Here is a 26362-nt window from a genome sequence, read left to right on the forward strand (position 1 = left end):
GTAGGAGTCCAGCACCTTAACCTTCATGCTACCTGCCATCCCCCTAAGCATCCTTTTATAAGTTTCTCTCTTTCTTATGTAACATACTTTTTGACATCTGTGTATCTTCGTTGGTGAGGTATATGTTGAGATATTTTGCCCTTTTTATAAAAAAACATTGTTAGAGCTTGCTTGGATGCAAGTGAGAGAGAGAGAGAGAGAGAGAGAAAGTCAGACATAGAGAAAGACAGAGAGATTAGCAACTTCTGCAGGATCTGATCAGGCCATTACCCTCTTCCTGCAGACCTCTAGCCCTTTGGATCTTGGGCACTCGCACACATGCTTGCTGTGTTTCAGGATAACCAGGCTGCACATTTAAATTATGGTCACCATGTGGGACCTGGCTTCTCTTGAGCAGTACATTACTCTGTGCCACTGAGCCAGCTTTATCCTATTTGTTTTTAGATTTTTACCATGGGGTCCATATGCTTGCTGGAGCGAGAGCAACAGACAGAGACAGAGAGAGAACGTGAGAAACCTGGGGTGGGAGGGATGGCCATGCCCAATCTCTTCCCCATTCTCCTCTCAAGATTTTGGGCACACACGCACATATGTCCTCATGAGTTTTTAGCCACCTGGTCCAGGACTTAAACCACAGTTAGCCATGTGGGTAGACCACCTGTTGGCCTCACTCATGCCCATCTTAAAACAGGTTGTTTTGGTTTCTTAAGGTCGAGTTTTATAAGTTCTTTGTACGTTTGTAATAATAGTCCTTTATCAGGTCTTTTGCAAATATTTTCTTCCAATCTTTGGATTGCCTTATTCTCTTGACAGTGTCTTTTGCAAAGCAGAAGTTTTTAATGTTAATGAAGACTAGGTTATTCATTCTTTCTCTCATAGATTGTGGTTTTGGTGTCCTATCTAAAAGTCATTGCAACTCCTGGGTTATCTAGATTTTCCCCTTAAAAAAAATTCTTAGAAATTTTATCATTTTGTTTTTAGATCTATGTTTTGGGTTAATTTTTATGAAGGATGTGAGGTCTCTGCCTAGATTAGTGTTTTTACAGGTGGACATCCAGTTGTTCTGGTGCCAATTGTTGAAGAGACTATCTTTTCTCCATTTTGTTACCTTTACAACTTTGTTAAAGATCAATTGACTAAATTTACGTGGGTCTATGGCAGGGCTCTCTCTCTATTTTGTTCCATTGGTCTAGTTTTCTCTACTTTTATCAGCACCACACTATCTTGGGTATTGTAGCTTTTTAGTAAGTCTTGAAGTTGAGTAGTGTCAGTCCTGCTGATTTTTCTTCTCCTTCAATTTTATGTCAGCTATTCTGGCTCTTTTGCCTCTTTATATAAGCTTTAGAATTAGCTTGTTGATATCCATAGAATAACTTACTGAGTTTTATTTTTATTGGAATTGTGATAAGTCTCTAGATGAAGTTGGGAAGAACCAATATCTTGACAAGATTGAGTCTTCCTATCATCCTTTCACTTTTAAGCTATTTGTATCCTTATGTTTAATGTGTATCCTGTAAACAGCATAAAATTGAGTCTTGTGTTTGTTTTAAATCAACTCTGACAATCTTGCCTTTTAATTGAGAATGTTTAGACATTTATATCTAATGTGATTGTTGATATGGATAGATTTAAATGTATCACTGTATCTGTTTTGTATTTATCCCATCTGTTTTTTTCCATTTAGTCCATTTCTGTCTTCTTTTGGATTAATTCAATGTTTTTGGCTTTTTTTCATTTTAATTTCTTTTATACATTCAATCGCTATACATCACTTAGCTTATAAAGTCAATTCTCCCAACATGAATACACTCCACACCAGTCCAGTGGAGGATACTATACATGTTATCATCAACAGACAATGATCCATTTCTGTTTTTTATTATTCTATTTTATTTCTTTTGTTGGCTTATAAGACACAATTCTTTGCTTTGTCATTTAGTAGTTCTTTAGGTTTATAATATTCATCTTTAACATATTACAGTCTTTCTTCAAGTGCTGTTAGAGCATTTTACATGAAGGGACTTCAAAAAGCTTGCGGTAAAATGTAATTAAACTACAAGTTTAGTTTGGTGCAAAATAAAATTCAAATTGAAATCCAAGCATAGTTTTTTCATAATTCACATTTTCTATGAACTTTTTCAAGATCCCCTCATATTAGGCTGTTGAACTTGTTCCAGAGCTCACAGATGCCCTATTAACTTTTATAAGGCTTTAAATTTTTTCACTGTGTGTTTCGTTTTTAGGTAGTTTCTGTATCTCCAAGTTCAACTAATCTTTTCTTTTTCATAATGTCTAATTTGCCATTAGTTCCATCCAGTGTGTTTTTAATCTTACACATTGTAGTTTTAATATCTAGAAGTTCCTTTGGATCTCTTATATTTTCCATATTAATATTTGACTTTATGAAATATAAAGCACAATTATAAGGGCTGTTTTGGGGTCCTGGTGTGCAATTTCTAACATCTATGCCAGTTTGGTGTTGATTTCTACTGAATAATTATTGTCCTAATTATAAATTACATTTTACTGCATTGCTGCATGCCTGATCAGAGCAGGGATTATTTCCAGACCTATGTAGCTTCAGATACTGTTCCCTCTAATCATTTCAGGGATTCTTTCCTTAGCCTTCAAGTGTTTTTTTTAGGGATTGGAGGGGAATAGAATTCAGCATTTCAACTGCCTTTCCTAGCTGCCACCACTGCCATTTCTCTTGGTTCCTTTATCTGGTATCTTATATTTTAGAAGGGCCTTTTCCTCATTGACAAAGCCCTAGACTAACCAAAAGCAGGAAAGGAGAGTGAAAAGTGTGATTCCTACTATGATGAAATAGAGACAGCCCTAATGATTACCTGATGCCTTCAGTGTAGGTGTTAAGTGTAAAGAAGTCAGATTGGTATCTGGGAAAGAAGGGGAAAAGAGAGTTGCTGTACATATTTCTACTCAATAAATATGAATTGATTTTTCTATTATGAGAGTCAGGAGGACCTTCATTTTGATATGCATTGCTAGACCCAACGTACATGGATCTCAAAATTCATAATGGGGTAAATTCAAAATTTGTTTTATTTGTTTTAAACTAAAACAGTCTGTTTCTACATTCTCACGGACATCTAAGAATTTCAGCTCTAATAGTCAGTGTTTATAAGATTCTAAAATATATGACATATCTCTGATTTCTTTTTTTGAGAGGTTTTGGTGGCTGTAGAGAAAGATACGTAGAAAGAGAGCAAGTAAAGACCCTCCCCTGGGGGGGATGAGCGAGGGCTCCATACGAAGCAGTGTACTAGGTGTGGGGAATTGTGGAGTGCCAGACAGGCTGTAGGTGTGTGGAGAAGGCCAAAAAATGAAAGCAAGAGGAAAAACACTTTCCAGGACTTGAACTACAGTCATTTGGTATTAGCATCACAGGGTGAACACTTGGGGAGAGTCCAAGACTTCTTACTGATGCTCCTATATGACTTACTTATGCTCTTGTGCTTTCTACTCATGCTTCTGTTTTTCCCACTCATTCCCCTGTGCTTACTACTCATGCCCTTGTACTTGTACTCATGCTCCTATATTTCCTACTCATGCCCCTGCACTTGTACTCATGCCCATGTACTTCTACTCATGCTCCTGCACTTCCTACTCATGTTCCTCTATTTCTTACTCATGCTCCTGTACAACCTACTCATGCTCCTCTACTTCCTACGCTTTCTCCGTACCTACCTACTCATGCTCCTATACTTCCTACTCATGCTCCTGTACTTACTCCTCATGCTCCTGTACTTCCTACTCATGTTCCTGTACAACCTACCCACGTTCCTGTACTTCCTACTCATGCTCCTGTACAACCTACTCATGCTCCTGTACTTCCTACTCATGATTCTGTACTTCCTATTCATGCCCCTGTACTTCTACTTATGCTCCTGTACAAACTACTCATGCTTCTGTTCCTACTCATACCCCTGTACTTCCTACTCATGTTCCTATACTTCCTACTCATGCCCCTATACTTCTTACTCACACCCCCTATACTTCTACTCATGCCCAAGTACTTCTACTCATGCTCCTGCACTTCCTACTCATTCTCCTCTACTTCCTACTCATGCTTCTGTACAACCTACTCATGCTCCTGTACTTCCTACTCATGCTCCTGTACTTCCTACTCATGCTCCTGTACTTCCTACTCATGCTCCTGTACAATCTACTCATGCTCCTGTACTTCCTACTCATGCTTCTGTACTTCCTATTCATGCCCCTGTACTTCTACTTATGCTCCTGTACACCCTACTCATGCTCCTGTTCCTACTCATGCCCCTGTACTTCCTACTCATGCCCCTGTACTTCCTACTCATGCTCCTATACTTCCTACTCATGCCCCTGTACTTCTTAGTCACACCCCCTGTACTTCTACTCACGCCCCTGTACTTCCTACTCATGCTTTTCTACTTTCTACTCATGCCCCTGTACTTCTACTGATGCCCCTGTACTTCTACTCTTGCTCCTGTACTTCCTACTCATCCCCCTGCACTTCCACTCATGCTCCTATACTTCCTACTCATGCCCCTGTACTTCCTACTTATGCTTTTCTACTTCCTACTCATGCTCCTGTATTTCTACTCTTGTTCCTGAACGTCCTAATCATGCCCCCTGTACTTCCTATCCATGCCCCTGTACTTCCTTCTCATGGTCCTATACTTCCTACTCATGCTCTTATACTTCCTACTCATGCCCCTGTACTTCTACTCATGCTCCTGAATGTCCTACTCATGCTCCTGTACTTTCTACTTATGTCCCTGTACTTCCTACTCAAGCTTCTGTATTTCTTACTCATGCTCCTGTGCCTCCTTCTCATGTCTCTGTGTCCCAGCCATGTTGCTTTTCTTTACTGAGTAAAGAAAATAAAACCTACTCTTGAAAATAAACCCACATTTATTGCTAAGGAGATTAAAGTGCATTAGGAAGGGTGTATGCCCAGACTATTCTGTGTATATTGCCTTCTTTCTCCTTGGGCTATTGGGCTTTGTTGGCATTCTGAGTCTGGGGGATTCTCGGAGTATTTGCCGAAAGTAAGTGCTCATGTTTCTTTGACCAGAGCTATATAGGGAGCTGAGGAAAGAAGTGGGACTCCCAGATGAAAGAGAGTGTGGCATTGGAAAAACGTGGTGGAATTAGGGTAAACTTGATCTCCAGATGGAAACAGTGCCCTACTAAGGACTTGTCAGATGATGATTTGCAAAACAATTGTATTTTCTTCAGTGGCCTGGGACAGTGTCCAAATGGAGTTTTTATGGTTCTAGAGTTCCACATGGCCTAGTCTTTTCAAAATCACATTCAAAGAAAATTCACTTCAGAAACTAAAAGTAATTTTTAAAGCACACTAGTTTTTATTTGTATCTCTCAGTGATGGGGATCCAACTAATAATCTTAGGCAAAATAGTATACAATCCATTTTTCATTCCTCTCCAGTCTTCTCATACTCCAAGGCTACTCCATAGCATCTACCTCTATAACTTCTCCAAAACTTTTCCTGACATCCATCCTGGGTGGGGGAGGGGTCCTTCTTTATACTCATGCATGATTCTCTTCGCTGTCATTATCCTCTGCCTTACTATCCCATCAGAAATTGCCACATCTACCTGGCTGCACTAAGAAATTCAAGTGACCTCGTGGTTCCAAACTCCCTTATCTTCCCTTCCTCCCCACAGAAGGAAGCTGGCAGGACCCCCCGGGAATTGTATTAATCCCTCGTTATGAATGCTTTTCTTACAAGCTAGTCCAAGAGAATATTGGTAATGAATAAAGCCGCCCTCCTTTATATATTTCATCAATAATGGAAAACGCATTTGAGAAAGCTTCCAAATGAGTCCCTGGAGTCAGCAGTAGTGATGAGAAGGGGCCTAAGAGGCCAGGCACATCATTAATTGCCAACCCAGTGGATGAGCAGAACTTGCGAAGGACAGACCTCTAAGGGAAGGTTGGAAGATGGCCCTAAGGAAGGCAGGAGCAGAAATGTGTTGTCCAGTCTCCCTGGCACCTGTTAAGAAAAATTCAGTCTTGACCAGCCTGTGGTGTGGTAGTTAAGCTGACTGAATCACACACGGTCAACTGTGTGATTAGAGTCCTGGACTGGACGACTTGAAAACACCCCAGGCGTGTGTGTGTGCCTAAAATTCTGAAAAGGAGAGATGGAGGAGGAGAAATTGTGTTACAACCTCCCCCGTAGGGTGTGCTTTCTCATTTTCCCTCTTTCTCTCACTATCTCTCTCTCTCTGGCAAGCACATGGGCTAACAATTTCTTTTTTTTAATTAAGAAAAAAAGAAAATTCAGGCTTATTTGTAGATCTCTTACAAATATGCCAGTGCTACCTGGACTGACTTGAACTTAGGTAACAATGGGACAAGTTGATGAAACATTACACAGTGGCCAAGGATGGTCTAAAACGTACAGGTAAGCTAAAATAGGAAATGTGGAGGTCAGAGAGAAGCAGCGTGGGTCAAGGAAGCAGTTGATCAACAACATGGACAAAAAAGAAAGTGACAGCTGTCTATAAATATAGAAGAAGGTCCTGCAGGACCTGCCAAGTAGCTGGGACCTATGAGCAGTACTAGAAAGATCATCCTAGAAATTGGAGGTTCCTGTGGTATTAGATAAGAACACAGTTACCAGAAAAGGGACCCCAAACAAGGAAGCTGGTCACAGGGAATAAGACAGAGCTCAATTTTTAGAATCAAGGGATGAGGCCAAGTCATGGTAAGGCAGCACTAGGGCACCATTCACTAATACCAGAGCCATATGGAAGACTGGGGTTCAGTTCCCAGGTCAATCTGTGATCCCAGCTGGCGGCTGGAAAGGCTGTGTGGGGATCAAGACCTGAGACCCTGTTGGGAATGTTCATCTCTCTTTCTCTCCCTTTCATAAAAATAAGTAAATAAATAAACTTTAAAAAAAGAAGAAAAGAAGAAGGAGGAGGAGAAGAGAAGAAGAAGAAGAAGAACTATTATTATTATTAAGGGGCAAGATCAGAATTGGACCATTGAAAAACTGAGTACAACTGAGTTCCCAAAGTACCAAATCTAAATACCCAAGAAGCGTGAGGAAATGCTGCCCAATACTGGTTAGAGCATGGGCTGATTTAGAATCCTGGCTCTTTGACCTTCCTTGTTGTGGCCAGGAGAAGGTTACATAATCATGCCCAGCCCAGCTTCCTTATCTCTAAAGGGGCGTGAGTGATTCCTACTCCCAGGATAGTTGTAGACACTAACTGGAAGGACAGCATCAAAGCACTTGGTTCCACAGAACAGGGCTGTAAACAGGTTAGCCTGTCTCCTCCCGCCACCACCATCTTCATGGTCTTGGCTCCTCCATCTGTTCAGATCAGGACTGGCCTGACACTGGCTGCAGATGAGTGTAGGAAAGATATAGGCACAAAATACACACATGTACAAGCAAAATGGCCCCAACTTCAGTTGGCTTGTAACTCAGTTGTTTGGCACTCTGTCCATAAAGACTGTACTATAAATAGTGGTTTGGTTGACAGGCTAGCCCGCCATGCCTTTTTTGCTCAAGGAAAAGAGGCTAAGTATGGTCAGCATGAGGGACCCCCATCTTTGCTCCTGCATTAGGCATTACCCTCAAAGGAGAGGACTTGAGAGCAAGGAAGTGAAGGGATGCTACCTTGACCCAAGGTGAGCTCATAGAGGTCACACAAGTTCAGCCAGGCCCATGTCAGTGCCACACTCCCACCTAGCGTGGAAGCCCAAATGTCCCAAGGTGAGGGCTGGAGCGAAGGGTGTGTCTGGGCCTTCCTTGCTAGTATCTATTATCCTCTCCCTTCTCCACTGCTCCTGCAGAAGCTGCTCCAGTGAACGAGAGCATCTGTTCCTGCCATTTGCCAGCTGTTAACTGTCCCATCTGAGGCTGCGATAACAATTTAATGATGAGCCTGTGAATTAGGGCATGAAGCAGAATTGCTGCTTCAATTTCAGGATTAGATTAGTGGAGCTGACTTTCTCCTGCCTGACCAGGCAATGGGCCATGCACGGCAGTGCAGCTGAGGGGCAGGTGGAATTCCCCAGGAGACAGGAGAGAGAGGAAGAGAACAACGAAACTTGATCAGGAAATACTGAGCCAGAGGAGTGGCAAGACAATCTGGTGCTCGGATTAAATGGGAACTGCCGCAGTATCTAACTCATCCTGAGTTGTTGGAGAAAGAGGAGCTCTAAATTAATGCACTTTTTAAGACAACTGAAAGCAAACGCTTTTCCCCAAAAATGGAAACTTCTAAAAGCACATTCATCATTGTTCCATGCTGTAATGGAGTTGTGTCCTGAGGAGCTTTTGAGGCATGGAGGGCTATTTGCTCTGGCACCAAATGACCTCCAACTAATGTGTTTTTCTATTTAGGGACTCTCTCTCTCTCTCTCTCTTTCTTTCTCTCTCTCTGCCAGCTACTTCTTGACGTGACATCTCCCAGCATCCCCCACTTTGCCTGCTTCTCTTTTAACTCTGTGGAAACTGGCGGTTACCAGGGAAAACCTCAAAATCCACCTGCTAGAGCAGTGATGTTCCACTTGATTTGATTCCAAGGCAGTAAAACTGAATTAAGATGATTCTTCTTTGTTTTCCCTATATTTATTTCCCCTGTCCTTGTCCTGACTGCCATCCACTTCCCCAAAACACACAGAGAAATACACACATACATACTCATTGATTGAAGACCAAGGCCCTGACTCATAGCTCTTCTCTCTATCTCAACCCTGACCTTACTTTATTGCCCTTAAACCCCTCTCACCAGGGTTCCCACCCTGGGCCCCATCTTTTAGAGGACCTTGCTCACCAAGGGACCAATGACTTCAAGGAACCTAGGGAATTGTCCCATAGAGAATGTGTGCCCCTCTTTCAAGACCAGGTTCTGGGTATCAAGAACCCTGAGCGTCTCTGCCCTAATAGCCTTGAGCTCACTTTTAGGGGCTTGTCCAGGGGTCTACCCCTCCTGTGTGTTGGGGGGGAGGGGCGGTTGCTGCTGGTATGCGCACTCTTAGGGACAGCGAGATAGCCACAAGTTGGAGGGGCCAGAATGGATTTTGAATGTGTTCCTGAGGTCACACAAGCATGAGAATGAGCTGACTCACTCCTGCCCTGTCCTCCCTGCTCCACATCTCAGAATGGAACAGGGTTGTGGTTAGGAAGGGCAGGTGGGTACCTCCACTTGTACTCTTACCAAGGATGCACAAATCTTAGGAGTGAACCAAATACCTGCTTTCTTTTGAGGCATTTCAATGGCTTTCTGGATGGTTCATTCAGCACACTACTAGCCCAATGAGTTCTTGACTGCCTTGCTCCCAAGTACCTTCACCTGGACTCTAGATATTAGCATTGCCCAAAACTGCATGAGTGTCCCTGAATTTGTGGTGTGAAGCACATCAAATACAAATTTCTGACTCAGATTGTTCCCCTCCCAACTTCTGCCATCGTAGAGGCACTGAGCCTAGGAAACTAGGCCTCTGTTCCTTTTAAAATCTGGACCCCACCCACTTTACCATTTCTGTAGCTCCACCCTTTGGGGAAACCAGCTGCTCTCTCTTTGACATCCAAGTTTCTTTGATGAGCTTAGAGATCTTTTAAAACAAAGACTTCTATAAGAAATACTTACAAGATGGCTTATCTTTTCCACTTAAAATAAAACAAAAATAGAGAGAGAGAGAGAAACATGGAGTTCTTAATAGATTAACTATATCCTTCCAAGGGCATCCAACCACTCATGGGCTCTCCCTTGTTCAGAGGGAGACCACTGCAGTTCACTCTATTCTGGGACATCCTGTTCTATTTCTTCACTCTACACCATCCTGCCTTCCATCACCTAGGGCAAATTCTAACAGTCTCTCATCTGGTCTCTATCCTTTAAAGCATACTTTGTGCTGCACAACACATCAATCAGGCTGCCTCACTTTGTTTAAACTCCTTCAGTGCCCTTTCCATGAAGAGGCAGGCTCCACTCTCTGATAGGCCTCTCTATAACTGGACCCCTCATCTTTCTATCTTTGTTTCCCACCAATCCCAGGCCCAGCAACATCAAACTATAAGTAATGTCCTTCCCACATCAGTCATACTAATACTTACTTTCATAGGTTGGGTCATACTAACCCTCAGCCTGCATCTTCCTTGCCATCACCTCCCCTTCACCGCCCATGCCCTTCACATGCCTACCTTCTTGACACAGCTCAGGTGGTTACCCCTTCCAACTCTGCTCTGCCTTCTTGCAAAGGCTGGGCTCCCACAGAACTGGGTCTTAGAACATACCACATGGCAGTGACATTATCTGCTGCTACATCTTTACATGATTTGTAAGTGCTTTGAGAGAAGAGGCTGTGTCTTTTCACCTCTGTGTCCCAGCCCCTCCGCACCAAGCACTCCATAAATGTTTATCGTGCAGAACAGAACTAAGAAAAGCATGTGCAATTTCACGATCCTTATTTCCTCACTAATGATTCACTTAAATAAATAAACCTCCCTAGAGGTCTGTTTGCCTGTTTCTGGGCTCCCTATATCTGAAGTTGCTAGAAGTCTAACTGCTAGTTGATCCATCTCAATCAAACAGTTCATCATTACACAGTTATTGAGTATCTACTATGTGCTGGGCGTTGTGAACAATTATACTCAGAGGTACAAAACATGGTCTCTGTTTTTGAGGAGACAGTAACCTGGAGGCTTTTTCTGGAAATTAAAAATAACATCGTTTGCAACAGAGCATTTTTAATAAAAAAGACATGAAAAAATTTCTTTTCCCTTTTACTTTCTGCAAACGTTTGATTATCAGCTTGCCTGAGGTTCTCAAGCCACAGGAATCTGGGTTTTGTTTATAGCAGCCATGGTCTGCCTGACAGGACTGAGAAAATCAAATGAAGGGGAAGTATTTTATGTGAATGTATATTTTTGAGCAATAAAAATATTCTGGAACTTAGAAAAGCAACTATAGACCAAAGAGGGGGGAAAGTGAAGACCTATTTCTTTATCTGTTTGTTCCCCACTTTGCGGGAGAAAAATAATTGAATGACCTAGGAGAAAGGTTTGGTGAAACAACTCTGCATCTGTAGCAGAGGTTTTGCAGCTCTGTGCCAGTGCTTCTCAACAGAGATGATTTTGCCACCCAGGGGATGTTTGGCAATGTCCAGAGACATGTTCGTTTATCATGACTTGGGAGGGGGCTAGTCTCCTGGTGTTTTTTGGCCAGATGAAGGCCAGAGATGCTGTGAAACATCCTACAGTGACCAGACAGCCCTCACGATGATGAATTATCCAGCCTCAAATATCATAGTGCCAGTGCTGAGAAACCCTGCCCTGTGTTCCGGGATGGGATGGACACTAGCTGCATTCCACAACTCCACAAAAATAACCAAATGCAATCATGGTTCTTGATAGTCACAAGCTTGACCCTGAGTGGCTCTGACTCATGCATAAGGACAAAGCTGAGATTCTCACAGAGGCCGGAACAGAGCTCTTGGATGATTTTTATGCTATAATTAGTTTTTATCTACTCTCACCCTCCTCTCCCTTCCCTGCTCCCAGCTGCCTTTAAAAAAAAAAAAAGAAAGAAAGAAAAGAAAGAAAAAGAAATTAAACAAACAAGAACAATCCCCAAAATACCCTCCATTTTATCTGGGCCTTTTTCCCCCCTTTGCAGACGAAGCAAAGCACAATAGAACAGAGAAAGAACACCATCAAAGGCTGCTGCTAAGGATCAGTAGTCGCTCGTGGAGCACAGCAAAAGCCTCTCATATGTGAACTACCCAGAGAGCAAGCACCTCCAACATATGTGAAGTGCTTGGACGAAATGTGATCATTATCATTTGCTAATTGTGCTTCCCCACTGTGACTTTTCTAGGTTTCTTATTTACTTAAACACAGGGGTATATGTTTGAAGTAGGAATATCCCAATCTGTATTGTTCTCTCTTCTCCTGTGAGGATCATGTTTCTTCTGTCAATAACACAGACTCCGTTTTCCTTGAGCCCCAAATTACACTTCCTCATAAGAGATGAAAAGGCCACATTTTTCTTGAGAACTTTATTCCCCATGACTCTGCTAATGACTAGAGTAAAATTGAGACTTCAGGAAAAGGAATTCTCCTCCCATCAAAATGAGTAAACAAACCACAGGAAAACAAGGCCCCAGAAGCTAAAATGTGTAGAGGGTTTAAGATAGGTTCTATAGGAGCCCGTAGGTGGCATAGTGGTTAAGGTGCTGGACTCCCACATGGCTAACTGTGATTTGAGTCCCGGACCCAGAGCTTTGAAACTCATACTGGGCACGTGTGCATGTGTGTCCAAAATCCCAAGAGAAGAATAGAAGAGAAAGGATTGCAGCATGGTCATCCCTGCTTGGAACTTCCCACTTTCTCTCCCTCTGTCTCTCTCTGTCTCTCTGTCAAGCACACATGCCTTATAGGAAAAATTTCTCTCTTAAAAAAAAATGTTCTATAAATCTGGAGGCCATCCCAGCTCTTTGATTGGGCCTCCTTGATTGCCCAAATATTTGTACAGTCTACAACTAGCACCTGTTACATGGGCACAGAAACGTACATGTGTGTGAGACAGGATACTATAGATTAGGAAAGTGGTGAAAGGGTTTCATCAGTGTTGACCATGATGACAAAATCTTTTCACCATTTTCCTGTGGATTTTGTCTCTTGGCATTGGAATGTTTGTCTTCCCGCTCAAGGTTCTCTGTACCTAGCTACTTGGGATATTCCACATGAGCACATTAATTCACATCTCCAAGAATGGTGAGGAATGTCCCCATGGTGTGAAACACTTTTCCAACCTGTCCACCAAGACAACTCCTATTCTCCTTCAAAACCTTGCTAGGACAGCACTTCCATGAACATTGTTCTGATCTACAATATCCCCCCAACACACACACACATATTTCTTTGTCCATGTAACAGGTGTCATTGGCGCCTTACTCATATCCTCTGTGACTATTCTACAAACACCTGGAGATTCAGCGGACAATTCTTGTACGTGCCTATGGCTTTGTTTCTCGAGCATCTGTGTCTTGATTTGAGGACTTTCTCTGACCACAGGATTATCCCCATTGGATAGGCAAGAGTGCTATGGAGTTAATGCCCCCAAAGCAACCATTAACCAATGAGGAATAGGAGTATACTGATAAATACCCTGGCTTCCTTACTCCACAAAGGGACAATTCTCAAGGATGCTCTATATGTCTCAGAGGGTCTCAGCAGGACTGAAACCCAACTGCTCACAGCAATTTCCACTTACACTCTTGATTGGTTTTTTATTCTTCTTTGTTTCACTCTCTCATTCCCCTATTGTACTTCCTAGAAGTACCTCCCAAATAAATCAATGACATCTCCTATGGTTTGGATAATAGTTTGTCCACCAAAGGTTCATGTTTTGGAATTTGGTCCCCAGTACAATGGCATTAAAGGTGGTGAGGCCTTTAAGAGATGAGGGCTAGTGGATGGTAATTGGATCTAGGACTTCATTCATGACTTCAAGTTCCATTCCATACCGAGTTCTAGCTCTGTGAGTAAGGGTTGATTCTCATAAAAAGCAATCATTATAACAGGAAGATGGATTCCCTTGAGTCCCTCTCTGCACTCACTTGCCATCCTCTCCACTTCTGTTGGCCATACTGTAATGGCCCCATACCTTTGTACTTTCTAGCCATTAGAATTATAAGCCAAATAAACCTCTATTCGTCATAAATGATACAGTCTCAGGTATTTCTGTCAACAGTGCAGTAGTGGACTAAGACAGCATCCAAATCCTTACTGCAGAGTTTACTTCTTGAGAGGCATCTCTGTACAACTCCCATTATAATGTTATTGCTCCATGTATGTGTTTTTGTGTGTCTAAGCTAGCTCTTCGGAAGGTAGGCTCTATTTATTTTTTATTTTTATTTATCCCCAGTGCCTAAAACATAGTAGACTCTCTGTAAGTACTTGTTGAAGTGAATTGAGGAGAAGACTGAGAGGCTTAAGCACCACTTGCGGAAGACATGGAGGGGTGGTGAGCCAGTGATTGTAGAAATGATGAGGAGAAGGACGTTGTTTAAAAAATCTGGATTGTTTGTTTACTAACTGTCAAGAACTATGGAGTATGAGCAATTTTTTTTAATATTTAAAATAAATGTTTGTGAGAAAATGTAAAAATAAATAATAATAATAATAATAACAACAACTGGAAAAAGATGATTAATTAATGAAGATTTTTGAACTACCAGAAACAGCAATCAAGAAATGCATCTGCAGAGAGGAATTTGTGGTAAAATGTTGACACAAGGCTGGGATGATGTCCATGGAGGCATTTTAGTGGCTAAGGTGGCAATCTCCAGCAGGACAGAAAGTGTAGACTGGGCAGAACACAGAGTCAGATGGAAGAGGTGACTTGGGTCTTTTGGAAGATAAAAGCTCCTTGGGGTAGTTGAGCAGAGACTGACACCTCAAATGGCATCAAGTGTTAGCCCTCTGAGGGGTCACCATCTACTTGCCCCTAGCTTCTGCTCGGCAATGAGTGTTAACATGGTGAGAAATGAAACAAAACAAAACGTTATCTGCTCTCTAAGTGGCTAGGTGTGAGCTGGGTTGTGGAGAAGACCTATTACGGAGAAGTCCTTGGAGACAAGCTAGAGGAAGAAGACTATGCCCTTGAGCCACTATGCCCCAGGTGCCTAGCTAGAGGGGTTAAAGGGGCCCAGGAACAGAAGACTGGGTGTTTTTCTGGGTCATGTGCTTCATCACAATGCTACATCTTTTCTTAATGTTCTTTTCTCCTTGTATCTTCCGTTGTCTTTCATTTGTAATGATGTAATCCTAATGAAAAGTCTCAACTGACGTGGATGGGTGGACTATGTGAAAGATGATATTTAATTAGGCAAATGTGTATTGACAGTCCCCTGAGTGCAAGACCATGTGCCAGGAACTAAGCCCTAAGTGAGTAAAGTTATAATCCCTCCCCTCTAAGAGCTTACAATTGGGTAGGATCATATTTGTAGTCCTACTAAGTGTGTAGTATGTATGTTTATAACACATTTCCAGGAGACCACAGCGAGGATGGGGCACACACAACTTTAGAGGACCACTAAGGTTAGAGCCAACTTCTGAAGTAAAGCAGAGATTTCATTAGGAGTGAAGACGGGGCAGGAATTCCACATACTCACTCATTTATTCATTTATTCATTTATTTGCTTTCTTTGGGGGGGTATTTCCTGAATTCTTATTATGTGGCAGGCACTGGGATAGAAACAGCGAATGAAATGACAGTCCTGCTGGTTATGGAATGCAGTGTCCAGTGCTAGCAGCTGCCAAGAACCAGGCTGTGACCATACAGTAGAACAAGGACAAACGTGAGCAGCTAGCACAGCATGTACGGTACACCATATGGGGCAATATGCCTCCACGCAGGAAGGATAGAGGATGGTGTCCTCAAGGAGATAACATCCCAGCTGAGTCCTAAAGTAGGCATTGACTAAGTGAGGACTGAAGCAGAATATTCTGGGGGAAAGGGCCTTTCTATGCAAAGGCCTAGGGATAAGAGGGCTTGAGGAGTGACAGATGAGGCTGGAGACATAAACTAGGACAATGTCATGAATGGCCCATAAAAAGAATTTGGACTGGGACCAGCAGTTAGCATAATGGCTATATCTCTGGACTCTCATGTGGTCGACCGCGGTTCGAGTTCCAGGCCCGGTGGCTTAAAACTCATGCTGGGTGCGTGTGCGTGCGTACCCAAGATCCCAAGAGGAGAATGGAGGAGAAGGGATTGTGGTGTGGCCATTTCCCCTGGGGTGTGATTTCTCGCTTTCTATCTCTCTGTCTCTCTCTTTTTGGAGAGTGCACGTGCCCTATAGTGAAAAACCTCTAAAAAAAATAAAAATAATTTGGACTTTCTTCCCCTGACAAATAATTATTGAGAGACCTTGAATAGGGACAGGTTGTGTTCAGTTTTGCATTCAAGGAAGTTGGCGGGGAGAAGGAGCAGAGGCAAGGAGAGCAGTTTGAAGGTGGTTGTAGCAATTCAGGTGAGAAATGGCGAGGGTCTAGGAGTGAATGATAATGGCAGGCAAGAATGGGGAGAAGTGACCTTATTAGCACGTGCACATGCCTGCAGGCACCAATGAATGCAGTGGAGTTAAGAGGTGCTGCAGGGGCCAGGAGGTGGCATAGTGGTTAAAGCACTGGACCCCCATGTGACTGATCACAGTTCAAGTCGCAGCCCTGGTGGCTTGTTCTCTCACTTTCCCTCTCTCTTTCTCTGATGACTCTGATGACTGTATAAAATTAAAAAAGAAAGAGAGAGAGACAGAATGAGAGAGAGAGAGGAGAGAGATGCTGCATTAGGGCTAGCCATGATCTAGTAGTTAAGGGACCTGGATCCCACACAGCCAACAGAGTTGTGAATCCTGGCCCTGTGGCTTGCCTAACAGATCCGGTGCATGTGTGTGTGTGCCCAAAACCCAACAAGATGGAGAAATGGAGGACAATGTGAGCATGCCCTGTTGGGGGGATGCTTTCTTCCTCTCCCCTTCTCTTTCTTTCGCTCTCTGGTGAGTGTCTGTGCCCTCTAGTGAAAACAAACAAAAAAGACACCTTAGGTGGTCACAGCCCAGAGTGGCCACCTGCTTTACTCAGCTCACCAGTTCAAATGCTAATCTCTCCCAGAAACTCTCACAGACACACCCTGACATGATGCTTACCCGTGGCCTTGGCCAGGCATCCTAGGCCCAGTCAAAGTGACACATAAAATTAAGGATTAAATGAAATAATGTAAATAAAAATACCAGCACAGTGATGATCCATACAAATTGATCAAAAAACAGTAAGTATTATTATTCATTCAATTATTTTATTACTAATGTTGAGTTTATAAATGTGGGGAGCCACAAGGCGAAATCATATCAGCAAAGTCATGCTGAATATAAGCCATGATTTTTTTTTTTAGAGAAATGTTTGCTATAGGGCGCGTGTGCTCGCCAGAAAGACAGAGAGAGACAGAGAGATAGAAAGCGAGAAATCACCCCCCCAGGGAGGATGGCCATGTCACAACCCCTTCTCCTCTATTCTCCTCTTGGGATCTTGGGCACGCACGCACACGCGCCCTGCGTGAGTTTAAGCCACTGGGTCCAGGACGCGAACCGCAGTTGACTACATGGGAGTCCAGCGACATAGCCATTACGCTAACTGCTGGTCCCAATATAAGCCATGATTTTAAAAAAATTTTTTTTCCAGGGGCCATCAGGTGACATGGTGACTAAGGTCCTAGATTCCCACATGACCAATGGTGGTTTGTCTCAGACCTGGTGGCTTGCTCTCTCACTTTCCCTCTCTCTCTTTCTCTCCCTGTCTCTCTTTGATGAGGACATGTGACTTACAGCAAATTAATAATAATAAAGAATAAGTAAATCAAATGAAATAAATACTTCTTTGGAAAACAAAACAAAAACCACTTCAAAAAAACAAGAGAGTGAGAGAAGCTCGCTCATTTTTCATCGTATTTGAACAGTTGGAGGTTAAAAAAAAAAAGCTGGCCAATTTGAAATATTATGATATAATTGAGAAAATGGGCATATGGTGGGAAATATTTAATAGGTTTCAAACTCCTAGATTTGAGTATCCTAAAAAAAATTTGTTTTAATGCACAGACTGTATTGTCAGTACAAATATTTGCAAAACTCAGTTATTTGTTTCTAGCCAAATTCATTTTGTTACATGGAAGTTCAGACCTTGTGCTTTTTGGGTCATTGAAATAGATACCAGAGACAGTGTGGCAGAAGAGTAGGAGACAGCAGAGTAGGAGACAGCAGAGGGTAAGAGAGAGGGAATCAAGGATGGGAAAAAAAAAAAAAAGCAAAACATACAGGAAACAAGACGTGGAAAATTATTTGTTGACAATAACATGTATGTTGATGTGCTTGATTGAGCCAATATACAATGTACTCTGGATGGAAAATCTCATTTTGTATGCTGTAATGATGTACAATGAATGAATGTAAATAAATTAATTTAAATTAAAAATAAAAAAAGAAATATCAGTGGGTTAGCTTTTTCCTCTACTTGCACATAGCAGCATGATTACCCCAACGGTTGAAGAAAGCAGAAGACGTGCAGTATTTGAAACCTCTGGGTCTTGCCAGGCAGCCCTCTGACAGCGGCCATGCAGTTGACCTTGGGAGCAGCCGCGATGCTGCAAATCTAAGCCCTCCAGAATAATATGAGGATGGTGACCCAGGTTTTGGGTCATTCCTAACCAAAGGCCTTGTGGAGGGACGGAGCCAGGATAAACCTTCATCTGTTGTACAGAATATGCAAACACACAGAATGACAGCTTCTCTTCTATTGTGTCAGAGTAGCTGGAATTTTTACAAGACAACTTTTAAGGTTATGGCCGGGCAGAGCGTTGAATACCCCCCACAGGACCTATTGGAAAGTGAACACCCTGATCGAGATGGTGTCTTAAACTCCATGAACTTCCCCAGCGGGTAACAAAGCAATAAGGAATCCTTGTGCAACCCTGTGAAATTATTTTCCTTTCCACTGTCCCTGGTTACTCATGTTCTCCGTGCACCCAAGAACAAAATGGTGGCCACTAGGCCGTGTTTACTCAGCAAGTGCTGCTGTCCTTAGGAGCCTGGCTCGCCTGATACTCTGTGATCTTTTGAGAGCTGGCTCCAATCCGGCCCCAGGAAGGATCTTATTACTTTTCCAAAACACTGGGGATCATCATTTAGACACAAGAGTAGAAACTGCTTCAAACTTCCAGTTAAAAACAAACAGCTATCTGGTGAAGAAATAGGTTTATTTCCCATCACTACCACTGTACTGAGGTCTGTTTGAGTACTTGGTACCACCTAATAAGCCTACTGAGGTCCTTGTTGGATAAACAAGTATGAACTTTACAATAGGTAAATTTCTTTTTCTTTCTTTCTTTCTTCTTTCTTTTTCCTTTTTTAAAAGAGATTTTTGCTATAGGGCACATGTGCTTGCTGAAGACACAGAAGGAGAAAGTGAGAAATCACCCCCCTGCGGGGTGACCATGCCACAATTCCTTCTCCTTCATTCTCCTCTCAAGATTTGGGGCATGTATGCACTTGCATCTGGTGTGAATTTCAAGTGGCCGGATCTGAAACTCAAACCGCAGTCGGCCAGGGAGGAGCCCAGAGCCACAACTAACTACATTACCTGCTGGCCCCAATAGATCAATTTCTTGACTCTAGACTTGCAATGCAATATCAAGCTCACCTAACTCGATACTATAGTCATCTGAGCATGTATATACACTCTCGTTTTTCTTCTTTCTTGTCCTCTTCTGTTTTGTAAATGACTGTTTTGAATCAAAGACAAGAAATGAGAAATGAACTACAGAGAAAGAAGAGGACATTCAGAGGACTAGCCAATGTGAAGGTGCTGAGTCCCTGTTCCCTCGTCATGTTCTATCAGAAGCACACAGAAGCCTGCTGACCACAGTGTGTCTCTGTGGTTAAAACCGTATTTGAATGATAGTCCCTGCTAGGTTTTTTTTTTATTTTCTCTTCTTTTCTTTTTCTTTAAGTTTATTTATTTATTTCTTCCATGAGAGGGAGAGAGAGACCCACACATGCTCCAAATCGGGTACCATTATGCCATAATCCACCCCCAGTCACAGCCTTTGGATCACAGGCACATGTGTGCGTGGCTGGTGTGCTCAGGGAGGTCCTAGGACATGAACGCATGACTCTTCTTACCTAAGTTCAGTTGCATTACCACTCTTCCACCACCTAGCCCCTTCTGGGATTTCCTTACATTTTATTCTTCATTGATTTGTGATCTTTCTCAAAGTGGCTTGTAGATTTCGAGAGAAAGCAAACCTGTAATTCAGTCAAGAGATTGAGTATGTGAAATCAGAACTAGCAATAAAAGAAACGAAGTGAGGATGTCATTGGTTAGTGAGTGAGAGTTATGCTGTTGGACTTTACAGTGAGGATTCTGTTCAAACACAATCCAGTGCATTGGCACTGCGCTTTGTGTCTAATTCTATTATCCCTCATCATGTAATTCTGTATAAATGACTTAAATGGAAACATCTTGGACTGGACAGAGCACAGTTTTCTGAGTCTGGCAGATCTGAGTTTAAATCCTGGCTCTGCTACCTAAATCAATAGATACCTTGGCATATTAATTAACCTCTCTGATCCAGTTTTTTCATCAGCCAAATAGAGAGAGTGACCCTTACCTCATCATGTTTTATGAAGAATAGATGAGACGGTGTGTATGAAAGCATCTTGCACTTTCTCCTGTTTTTATTTTTATTTTCCAGACTTAAATTAATTACACCTGCCGTCTACTTGTCTAACAGCCTATTAGGAAGGTTAGTTGTTACCTAGAAAACAGTGAGTAGAATTAAGTAGTTCATTAGAGAACTATTTATTATTAAGAGTAAAGCACTGTGGGACCAGCAGGTGGTGTGGTGGTTAAGGCGCTGAACTCTCTGCTGATTGTGGTTTGAGTCTCAGACCCGGCGGCTTAGAAATCATGCCAGGCAAGCGTGCATGAGTGCCCAAAATTCCTAGAGGAGACTGGAGGAGGAGGGATTGGTTATCTCCTCGGGGGGGGACAATTTCTCACTTTCCCTCTTTCTATCTCTGCCTCTCTCCAGAGACCACACAAGTTCTATGGTAAAGCCAAACCAAAACAAAGAAACAAATTAAGCAGTGCAAATATTAAGGAGTTTAAGGGATGTGAGGGATTTCCTATAATTTGTGAAATGCATTGTTAGAGGGGAAACTTCAAGGACAAACAAGATTCATCTAAGAATGACTTTTATAGCATCTGGTTTCAGTTATTCAGTAAAAATTTCTGATTTCTATGGTTTTATGATGGTACATGAGTGCAAATATTCAAATCAAATGGTTTTGGGAGTCTGTGTCATAAAAAATATATGTCATCAAGTTAAAATTCTTTATTTGACATTGTCCAATAGAGAAGTCATAACTAGTTTAGCAATCTCTATATGTCAATAATAATAGTAATAATAATAATACTTGTGCATGTACATTTGAGGGAGAGGGATCTCAATTTGCAGTAAAATTCACATTTTAAAGTCAGATAAACTTTTTAAAATTTATAATGTTTTTTAAAATTTCACAAACACAACTTCAGGTGTGTAGATGTTTTTGTAAGTAAAGTCCAAGAAATTTTGCTGAACTTTTCTTCTTCTTGACATAAAGAACCAAAACTATAACAATTTTCCTTCAACTAAAGATTAATATTTCAAAGTATTTCTTAAGAGTAAAGTTTACAGTAATATTAACCACTAGGGATAAAGGAAAATTATTTTATTCTTAAAATAATATGTGCATGTTTAGGCAGCAGGAGACCGGAAACTGCCTTAATGCTGTCCCCAGGGGCCATGCCCAAGACAATCCCCAAGCAAATCTTTACAATGGGAAGTTCCAACATGGACCGTGTTTATGCAAAATGTATTCTTCCTGAAAAAAGTGCCAGGGACTTGGAACATTTATAGAGTTTATGGTTATCAAAATGCATATATACTTTATAATTGAAACCATACTGTTAAGTAACTTCTTATCCTTACTACTTCCTAATAAGCTCCTCAATTTATCCTTTTAATGAACGAACACGGTATCACTTAATAATAACTCAAAAAATACAAAATTTTGCCAGGTTTACAAGGACCTTTCATTTTTCAACCACTACCTCACTTTCATTAACGGAAATGAAAACTCTGGAAGGTTTGAGAACTCAGTACAAATAAGCAAGTTTCAGTCCTTCTGATTGTTAGATGTAGTTGCACACCGAACCGTTAAGCTTGAAACATTTTAAACTTCTTTACTTTCTCCATTTTTGACTGTTTCAATAAGATAACACCAGGTAAATGTCCTAACACATATTCAGTAAAAGTTGCCTTCATGAATAAAAATTCCACTTATTAAACTGATAACTCCTTTGGCTTAAATACCCAGTGAGAATATGGCATTTCCTTCATGGAAAAGTAAGATCAGTGGGTTCGACAGATCACAGAAGTGGAGTTCTACGCTGACCTGCTGACGGTGAGCTCTGGTTTGTGTTCTTCAACACGCTATTCGAGCTCCACAACCAAGCATCCTCTTCAGAATTTATTTCTAGTTTCAGTGACACCCCAACCTAGGTGGAACAGTCCATAGTGCACTGGACAGTAGTGCTGGAAGCCACAGGCTCAATTGCAAGGTTCAGATCTAGGTGGGCCTGAAAGCATACTGGGTACCCAAGATCTGAGAAGCTGGAGGAGTGAAGAAAGAGAGCACTATCAAGGGCTCTCTCTCTCATGCATGTGTATGCTCTCTTCATAAAGCCAAAAAAAAAAACCCTCAATGCTGAGATTTGTTGGGCAATTGGGAATTTGCATCCTAAATGAGGAGCCTCTACCATGACATAACCAAAGTTGAATAAGATTTATAATGCTCTAGAGAGTCTTGATTATTTGGCCACTACATCATTGTCATTAACTCGAATGAAAAGTCTGGATGGTTTTGAGAACTCAGTAGTAATCATACAGGATATACTGACATCTGGTGGCATTGATTAAGCAAAAACTTAAGAATTAATAATCAACACTGTAATTAAAATTACCGACTGAATTACTTTGAAGTATTCAAGACTTTCAAAACTTTTCTAAACCCTTTAAAAAAAAAAAAAAAAACCTTTGATTTTTCCCTCTATAAAACTAATCATCTGGCCTAATCCATTCATTTAAGCATTCAGTAGAAAGTTATATTTTAACTCAAGATTAATTAAGTGTAGATTAATAATTATAGGTATAAACTGTTGGCTAATTTAGGACTCTAATGTTAATAATATGATGTAAATGATAATCAATTTATATGTTTTTTTTTTTTTTTTGCTTTGTTTTCAAGGAATACTTTAACATGGAATCAATGTGATTCTGCTAGTTTCCTACTTAGGAGCCAAGAGTGGAGAGCTGCCTACAATAAAAATGGGGTGTGGTGTGTACAATTTCATACTACTAAATCATTTGACTTTTCAAAAATACATCTAATCAAATCGAGGAGAGAATTACCACTGTCTCCTTATTAGCATGACTCTCTCCAGTTGTCCATCAAGAGGAGTAAAACAATAGTTTCCATCCTACTTTTCCGAGTGAAAAATGAAGACAGATTTTTGACTTGCCCCAAGTCAGCATCAAGTCCATGAATAGATTCTGGGAGTTGCTACATCTTGGTTCCTGCCACCTTTTGATGTGTGTTTCCATTTAAGTTGAGTGACATGTAGTCAGTTATCATGGTTTTAAAAAGAGCTCTGTAAGGTCTGGCTTTTGCATCAAATTCTGGACTAAAATTATGTTTAAATTTTGTTTCCTCTAATCTTTTCCTGGTTTTGATTATTTTTTAAGAGTAGTTGATGGTCTCATGACACGAGCCTTCTATTTTGTATTTCGTGTCTCGTGTTTTGAATTTTTGGTGAAATTGTGGGTTTGATCTTTGACCTCTGTTTACTATAATACTGATTTGCCACTAATTTGATAGCAAGCCATAGGGGTCTACTGTAAACATGCTGCTCACTTTACATAGCTCTGTTTTACTCTTAAGTGAAGAAATATGTGTGTAGAATATAATTGAAAGGCTCTTGCAGGAGTAATAAAAACCACATAAGTTTTCAACTTCCCAGGTAGCACTCAGATTAATATAATCACTTTCTGTGATGGAAGGACCTGGTAAATAGAGAGGAAGTCATCAATGTAAACAGGTATAACCCAGCATTAGTTTTGACTTGGTCAGTATACTTATCCAGAAACATGGAAATGTGGTTATAGACCACACAGTCCTGCCTAAACTGGCTGGGACTCAGCCCAGAGAATTCTGATCGCAGGTGTGGTCAGCGTGGGAGGTGAGATCAGCCTTGCATCATTTCATGAACTGATCCTGAAGGGTCAGGCAATGGGGAAGGAAACATATGATGCAGAGACATTGGGGATGGGGTTGGGGGGGACACTGGCTAGGAGTAAGAGTAGCAGAAAGTGGCCTCATACACTGTAGGAAGCACCTACCTGGCAAGTGATACTTTCATGAATTTTATTTCCTGTTTATCAGACTTTCTAAAGAAGATTGTGTTTAGTTTTTAATCCCACTGCCAGAGAGAGATAAGACCTTGGAGAAACTACAAGGCAGGGTTTGCCTTGTCTCAGCTGCACCTCGGGGTGCAAGCCAGGGAAGCATGAGCAATGCTGGCCTCAGGAAGATAGGACCTAACAAGGCCAGTATTTGGGAAGGAAAACACTGTCTCCTTCTTTCTCCTTGTTCCTCCAACCGTCTGTGAGTTACTGGCCTGAGAGGCAAAAGGTACAAAAGGGTTGTGTCTCGGTGTATATTCCAAGTCTTAATTTCTTATGGGTGGTTCACGTTATGCCATTTAAGATTGGTCAGCCCTGTGACTGAGCTTCAGTTAAACATGCAGCATCAGCTGTTGCCCTGGAAAAACTTGGATTCAATAGAAAGAATTTGCTATTAAAAACACATTTATGGGGGCCAGTAGGTGCTATGGTGGTTAAGACGCTAGATTTCCACGTGGCGATCGCAGTTTGAGCCTTAGTCCTGGTAGCTTAAAAATCATGCTGGGCACAAGAACAGGCATGCCCTAAATCCCAAGAGCATGGAAGAGAAGGAATTGTGGTGTGGCCATCCCCTCTGGGTGGTGATTTCTCACTTTCCCACTCACTGTCACTCTCCAATGAGCACACATGCCCTATGGCAAAAAAACAAAAACTACAGAACACATTTATGAGGCCAGCCAGTGGCATGGTGGTTAAAGGGGTTGGATCCCACATGGTCAACTGCACAGTTCAAGTCCCAGACCCAATGAGTGGTTTGAACACATGCTGGGTACATGTGGGTGCGTGCCCAAGATCTTGAGAGGGAGCTGCTTCCATAGCAATCAATAAGCAGAAAAAGGCAGGAGTGGGGTGGGAGAAGGAAGCAGTTTCCCTCCTCTTACCCCATACCCAGTGTCTTCCGGAGTAGCACTCAAGACATTGCTTGAACCATGCTCCAGTCTGACACCTTGATCAGACAATGAGGAACTTGAAATCCAGAGAGGTAAAGGGATTTACCCGAGGTCACCCAACAATTTGGTGACCCTGCTAGGATCACAATCCAACCCTCTGGATCAGCCCGTGCCTCTGAAACAGGTGGAGTTATGCCTGAAAAAGATAGGAAAAGAGATTATGGCATAGCCACATCCCCCCGAGGGGTGAGCTCTCACTTTCCTTCTCTCTCTCTCTGTCTCTCTCCTATGAGTGCACATGCTTTATAGCAAATAAATAAATTTTAAACAAAATTTAAACACAGACACATATTCACGATATTCAACCTAGTCTCCCTTTTTTTTGGTTTCATCTCATTTCTCTTAATCATATTCAGAGATAACAGGAAAATAAAATAATTTGTCCAATAAATATTCATTGAGCCTCTGCCTTCTCTATATACAAGGCAAGTATTCAAAGGAGAAAACAAATACATAGGACATAGGCAGTCCCTCAAAAAGTATCCGTTTCCACTGGAGACATGGCACATACGCATGTGCAAAATTAAAAAGCAATACGAGAGTCTCACTTGTAATATTGGCACCCACAAGACAAGAGATGTCACAGAGGGGTAGGATTCTGAGGAAAACAAGTGGTGCCAACCCAAAGTGCATGAGTTGAGAGGAGGAAAAAGAGAACACTAAGGGTGGGAGCTCAGGAGAGGTTTACCAGCAGGATAGCAATAGACCTAGAACTCCAAGGGAGGGTGGCCGTGCACATGGAGAAGGGGAAAAGTCTAACCCAGAGGAACAGATTCATGGGCACGTTGCATAGTGCAAGACACACTGGGTCTAACCTGACTCAGTCTCTAACAGCTGTGCCACCTTTATCCAGTCTATTAAACCGGCTATATCTGAGTGGTGTCACAGATCTGTAAATGAGAATACTAACGCCTCTGACTTGCAGGAGGAGCACTGTAATATCAAATGACATAATAGGCATGAAGATGCTTTGTGATACCAGCATAAGGGACAGATTAAAGAATGCCTGAAATGCCAGTGTGTTTCGTTTTAATCCTCTAAGTAATAAGAAGTCATTGAAGATCTTTGAAGAGGGGAGTGAATGACATGATGAACAAGGTGTAAGGAACCTAACTCCCTTCCTCAGCTCCCTCCTGTAGCCTGGCAATCAGTCTCTCTTCTCTGCTGACAATTCCCTGTGATGTCAATTCAACATCTCCTGCAGGCACTGGGAGGAAAATCCACCCAGCTCTGGGAAAGGGCCAGGCAACGCCTTGAAGTAATCAGGCTATGTAAATCAAAGGCCTTGTTGCTGCCCGGTCC

Source organism: Tupaia chinensis, unplaced genomic scaffold (genome assembly GCF_000334495.1).
Source record: "Tupaia chinensis unplaced genomic scaffold, TupChi_1.0 Scaffold000646_1, whole genome shotgun sequence".
NCBI lineage: Eukaryota > Metazoa > Chordata > Mammalia > Scandentia > Tupaiidae > Tupaia > Tupaia belangeri.